The following is a 6,468-nucleotide window of genomic DNA, read 5'->3' as shown; positions in this document are numbered from 1 at the left end:
AAAAGCAAACACTGCCACAATGGTGCTCCCCGGAGATCCAACCATGCGGACGACCATCTAGGGCCGTCGCCCCGGCATCCATGTCCGAGACACCATCACTCCCTCACATCGCAATGCACCCACTAAGATAGTAGGAGTAAAAGGCGTCTCCTTTCACTCCTAGCCCGACATCGGCCACAGAGTCTACTAATAACCTACAAGTATAGGAGATCCGACAGTCTTCGAAGGTAATATTTCACCCAAATTTATTGGTTAGACACAAGGGGAGCCAAAGAATATTTATGAGACTTAGTAGTTGAGTTGTCAATACAACCACACCTAGGATATTATATGCAGCAAAGTGTTTAGTAGCACAGTATATGATAGTTTGATAGCAGTAGTAACAGTACCAATAGTAACAGTAATAGTAACAGAAGCAATTTTGTAGTGATTGTAATAGCAGCAAGAACTAAAGTAACTTAGGAAAGACCGATATGAGAAAAAACGTAGGCATTGGATCAACGATGGATAATTATGTTGGATGATATTCGTCATGTAATAGTGATAACCTAGAGTGATACACAATAGCTCTAATTCATCAATGTAATGTAGGCATGTATTTCGTATATAGTCATACGTGCTTTATAATAAGAACTTGCATGGCATCTTTTGTCCTACCCTCCCGTGGCAGCGAGGTCCATAAGGAAATTTAAGGGATATTAAGGCCTCCTTTTAATAGTGAACCGGAATAAAGCATTAGCACTTAGTGAATACATGAACTCCTCATACTACGGTAATCACCGAAAAGAATCCCAATTTTTGTCCTCTTGGGTGTGCGGATCATAACACGTAATAGATGCATACAACTTGCAAGATAGGGTCAAGAACTCAAATATATTCATGAAAACGTAAAGGGTTCAGATCTGAAATCATGGCACTTGGGCCCTAGTGACAAGCATTAAGTGTAGCAAAGTCATAGCAACATCAATCTTAGAACATAGTGGATACTAGGGATCAAGCCCTAACAAATTGACTCGATTACATGAAAAATCTCATCCAACTCCATCATCGTACAGCAAGCCTACAAAGGAATTAATCACTCCCAATGGTGAGAATCATGGAATTGTTGATGGAGAAGGGTTGATGATGATGACAACGACGGATTCCACCCTCTAGAGCCCTAAACAGACTCCAGATCAACCCTCCCGATGAAAATCAGGAGGTGGCTGCGGCTCCGTATTGTAAAACGTGATGATTCCTTCTCTCTGATTTTTTTCTCCGCGAGACGGTACTTATGGAGTTGGACTTAGGGTTGCCGGAGTCTTCAGGGGCCCACAAGCTCACTAGGCACGACCTGGGGGTTGGCACACCCCCTGAGCTTGTGGCCCCTGGGTGGCCCCCCTTCGGTAGTTCTCTTCACCAGTATTTTTTATATATTCTGGAAATAATCTCCATGAAGTTTCAACCTAATCCGAGAATTTTTATTTCTGCACAAAAATAACACCATGGCAATTCAGCTGAAAACAATGTCAGTCCGGGTTAGTTCCATTCAAATTATGCAAATTAGAGTCCAAAACAAAAGCAAAAGTGTTTGGAAAAGTAGATACATTTGGGATATATCATCTAGGTCGACGCCTCCACGGCAGGAGGCGCCCAAGCCTGCATCTCCAGCCAGTCCTGGTGGACCGGGGGACACACAATCCCGTGACTACCTACGTCCGTCACCGAGTCCACTCTCATGACGCCATGCCCAAGGTCTTCGACGATGATCTTCCCAGCAAAGTAGCGGGTTCCCGGCCACCTCACCCACGACGAGAGGGACCTCATCGCCCGCGGGCACCACCCAGACCAAGCCCCAACATCACCTACCAGGAGTGGTAGCCCCGACCCACCTCATGCCCAACCAAATCTTCCCGAGCACAAGCCCCACGTCCGTACCATCTCCATTGCACGAGAAGCCTGTGCCGCTGGCCCAGAACTAGGAGAAGGGTTTCGCCACCACCACATGCACCCCGCCGTTGAGCACCAACCATCGCTGCCCAAGAAGATGTGGCCGCATGGACAACCAGAGTGCCATCACTACGCGACGGTCGAACGCCAAACAAGGCCCTCGAGGCACAAGACAAACCGGATCTGGGCCGAGACCCAGCTTCCTGCCGCCACCACATCCGGAACCCTGGCGTGCCCAGGCCACCGCGCCCACCTCCTGTAGAGACTCGGTCGGGCCTCCAGTCACCACCCGCGCACTCCAGGACACCGTGCCCACCTCCTATAGAGACTCAGTCAGGCTCCGGTCACCACCCGCGCCGTGCTCCAGGCCACTGGCACTAGATCTGGCCGGACCTAGCCAAGGCACCTCCCGCACGCGTCGGCCAGAGAAGGACCCTCTGCAGCTGACAGTGTCCTGTACTAGGGGGTACTCAACGCGTCGTCCCCCGATCAGTTGGATTGGGCCAAGGACCCCCATGGTCGTATACACATGGGCCAGTCCGGACAGCTGCCGCATACAAGGAAGAATCAACAAGACTTGGCGATCAAGACAAGGACTCCTCCCCCACCGGCGTATTCGGCTAGGACTCTTGTTATCCTAGGCCTCTGGTGCATTATATAAACCGGGGCCAGGCTAGTCGATAGACATATACAACAATCATACCATAAGCTAGCTTCTAGGGTTTAGCCTCTCTGATCTGGTGGTAGATCAACTCTTGTACTACCCATATCATCAATATTAATCAAGCAGGAGTAGGGTTTTACCTCCATCGAGAGGGTCCGAACCTGGGTAAACATTGTGTCCCTTACCTCCTGTTACCATTGATCCTGAGACGCACTTCTTGGGACCCCCTACCCGAGATCCGCCGGTTTTGACACCAACATTGGTGCTTTCATTGAGAGTTCCGCTGTGTGATCGGCGAAAGGATCAATGGCTCGACTGCAGGTCAACTGCGATGTCGGCTGCTTCGTCACCAGCTCGACTGGTCACCTTGGTTCGACCAAGGACTGCTTCCTACCTCCGATCGTCATGTTCGGATGAGGGCCTTCATCAACATCAACTCCGATCTCTATCAAGATCATGGGGGAGTCATCCATGGAGCTCGAGGGCTCAACGTCAACATTGCCCTCAGGCGACCGTGCTGTTTTTCTGGACAGCAAACTTGTATCCGCCGCCATCGCCTTCTCGAGTGTCGCTTAAACGATTACTTTGGTGAAATTATGCGGAATTAAGTCTACAACAACCCTGCAAAAATTTCGTCGAGTTCCGATGGAGGAATCTCCGGCAATCTCCGATATACCAGAGCCCTGTTGAATCTGGATGAGAATCCGGACGAGTTTAGGGCGTGGTATCCAGCATCTAGCTCGGATTTCCTTTGGAGGATCCAACCGTTGATTTGCTGTGGAATTCCCATATCTATCATCTGCCAAAAATTCAGCTCGATCCGACCGTCCAAACTCCGGGAAACTTCCGATTAGTGCATCACTTTTTGGATCTGTTTTCTGCGCGAGAACGAATCCGACCCGAATTCATCTTCTTTATGAACGGGATCTCGGACATCCTTTTTGAAGGAAGTTTCGTATGGGGTGTTATGTTTTATTCTCAAACACATCCCAATAGTATTAAAAGTATTCTTACAATACGAACTTCACCGTCGCGCCGGTGTCAAACCAGCCCGACAACATCACTCCACGGCGGCCGACCTGCGTTAGACACGTCATCGCTTTGTTGAGCCGAGCTCAATTTCTTCGGATCATCATCTCGGCCAGCCGAACAATAGTTCGGCATCGCGAAGGATAAATCGTCACCAACATCGCCGCCCCATGGATTACACGGAGCGGGCACACCTGTATCGCCACACGGTCACTTCATCAAGCCGGCATCGACCACGTATCGACCTGCATCGCTGGACCGGGGGCTTCATCATCTCTTCATCAACCTACTCCGGAGACTTCGGCGTCGCTGGCCGACCAGCTCCGTCACGTTAGCTGACCGAGGGCTTTGCCTCGGCGAGCCAACCTTTGCCAGCATCGCCATGCTGTTGCTTTATCGCCCATCAGGCGATAGGTGTGCGGATCGAGTCTCAATTTTGGGAATCACCTTTCTTCGGATTGCTACAACAAATAAGCCAGGTGCTATTAATCCTAGTATTTTTTGCTTGTTAGGGTTCATTTTTTCCAATGAATTATTACTCTGGTTTGTCCGTCATATGTACGCAGGTCTATCAAATGGTGGCCGCATTAACAACGGTCGCATGGTGGTTCGGTCAGTTTCCGTACATAGTCCGGCAAACGCCGCATCCGGAACTCGAACCGACCTGTGAATTCAGGTCTTGCCATGCCTTTACCGCATCACGCCGCCGCCCTGCATCGACATTGACTTCGGCGCCATGCCATATTTCTTTTATTACTCACTTTGCATAAATTATTTGTTATGCAACAAATTTTTTATTTTTATTATTATTACTATTATCTCCGGTTTGCACTATTTTTTGTGCATAGGAAAATGATCCAGCCAGACTATATCCTTCGGCGTCACCTCGGCTGGACGGGGGGCTTCGTCAACACTTCATTACCCCATGCCGGGGACTTCGGCATCACCCTGCCGTCCTGCATTGACCGTGCTATGTCACCACTTCGGAGTGCCGAGCTCTTTGCTCCGCCACCTCGGGACCGGCTCGGGGATGGAACCTTGTCCCGCATCAAGCTCGGACCGTGTCATCAATATCGAACACATTAACTAGCTAAGTTGTCTTCATGCTCAAAGTTTTAAATTTTTAACTTGTGTTCGGCTCATCCAAGCATTATACTTTTTTGAAAAAAAGTTGCTTGTTAAAATTTCCTTGTCCAAACTTTGTTTGTGACACGCAAATTCAAATACCCCGTTTGCTTGGGGGCTTTCTTCATGAAGCTTTTTCCTCTTGCATATGGTTACACTTGTACGGCTTCGTTCCTTGTTCGTGTATTACGCCATAATATGCACCATATTGACTTAAGCAATTTGCAAGCTGGGTTGCTTGTCTCCTGTGCTTACCCCTACGTTCCCGATTGTCCGGCTAGGGAGTAAAGGGAGCACCTCTGCGATTGTGACGATCGGGTCAACCCAGCCAGACCTCAGACTGGGTGAAGCCGAAAGCTAGCGCTCTTATTGTTTTCAATCATGGTCGGCACACAATGGAACTCATGAGTACAAAAAATATATTGCACAAATCTCATAATAACAATGAGCACCGAAGAAAGGTATCGGTGGGGGGACTATTTTCTTCGAAGATGCTTCTTACTCTTCGCAGTAATATAGCATAAGTTCCCTGAGCGCACTTTGTCTGTTACAGCCTTATGGCCTGATTGTGTGGTTATTGGAAACACCGTCGATATTCTCGACAGATGGAGTACATAACACTTTTCGGTCCTTGACCGAAGAGGGAGAAGCCGACGGTCGGTTAAGATGCGTTTAAAGTTCGGTTGAACATAGATATGATATAAGTACTTCGATACATGCAATCATTCTTTTACCCAAGTCACTTGGGGGCTCTTAAATTTGTATGAGCAGTTTTATGATAAGTGTTTTTCTTCTTAGTCGTTGCAAAGTTTTTATTATTATTTATCACTCCTTTTTTCGACACAAGTGTGCGGTCACTAGCCGGAAGCCGTAGGCTGACCCGCTTGAAGTTTTGAGATAGGATGTGTCATGTTAAAGCACGGCAGAAACACCTTTTTTTTCTTTTCTAAAGTCCAATTTTCGGATTGGCGCCGAACACTTGATCTAGTTCGGACATTAATCTTTTGAATAAGTTTTTTGGCTTTTCGAGCCCATGGCACTTTTAAACTATTTGTGTGTTTTCAGCACAAGTCTCGCAGTGCAACGCCGGACACCTTTAGAGATTCGGCAAAAGACATTCTCGGATATTGCTATATATGCATCAGTTTCGAATTGTGTCTTCGGTCAATAGTTGGGTTGCCCGGCTCCCGCGCTTGCCCCCTATGTTCCGCTTTGTTCAGCTAGGTGTGCAAAGGGAGAACCACTGCGATTGTGCTTCCAGCTCGCATGGTCAAGCACCTCAGTGAAGAAAGCCGAAAACTGACTTTCACAATAGGTGTAAACTGGTCAGCGATCCGATGACTATATTAAATGACGGGCCATTCATAACATTGGTCGAAGTGTTTCCAGCTTGACATCGACTGTCGCCGAACACTACCGGGGGCTAGTAACTAGCCTCCCAAACTAAATCCTCGATATTTTGCTCTTACATTGGAGCTGAGGTTTCATGATCATGCTTAGCACGACAACCCAAAGAAAGGAACCGATAGCGGGACTATTTTCTTTGGAAGACATTTCTTCTATTAAACAGTAATATAACATGTCTCTTCGCGTACCTTTGTTTATAAAACCGTATGGCCAGATTGCCTTGTTTGTTGTAAGTCTTTATCCTCATAAAGGCTTTATAAAGTAGGACAAACACTCCTCGGCTATTGGACGAGGAGGTGGAAGCCGATGGTCGG

Source organism: Triticum aestivum, chromosome 6B (assembly GCF_018294505.1).
Source record: "Triticum aestivum cultivar Chinese Spring chromosome 6B, IWGSC CS RefSeq v2.1, whole genome shotgun sequence".
Classification (NCBI taxonomy): Eukaryota; Viridiplantae; Streptophyta; class Magnoliopsida; order Poales; family Poaceae; genus Triticum; species Triticum aestivum.
Note: the sequence above shows the minus strand (reverse complement) of the source record.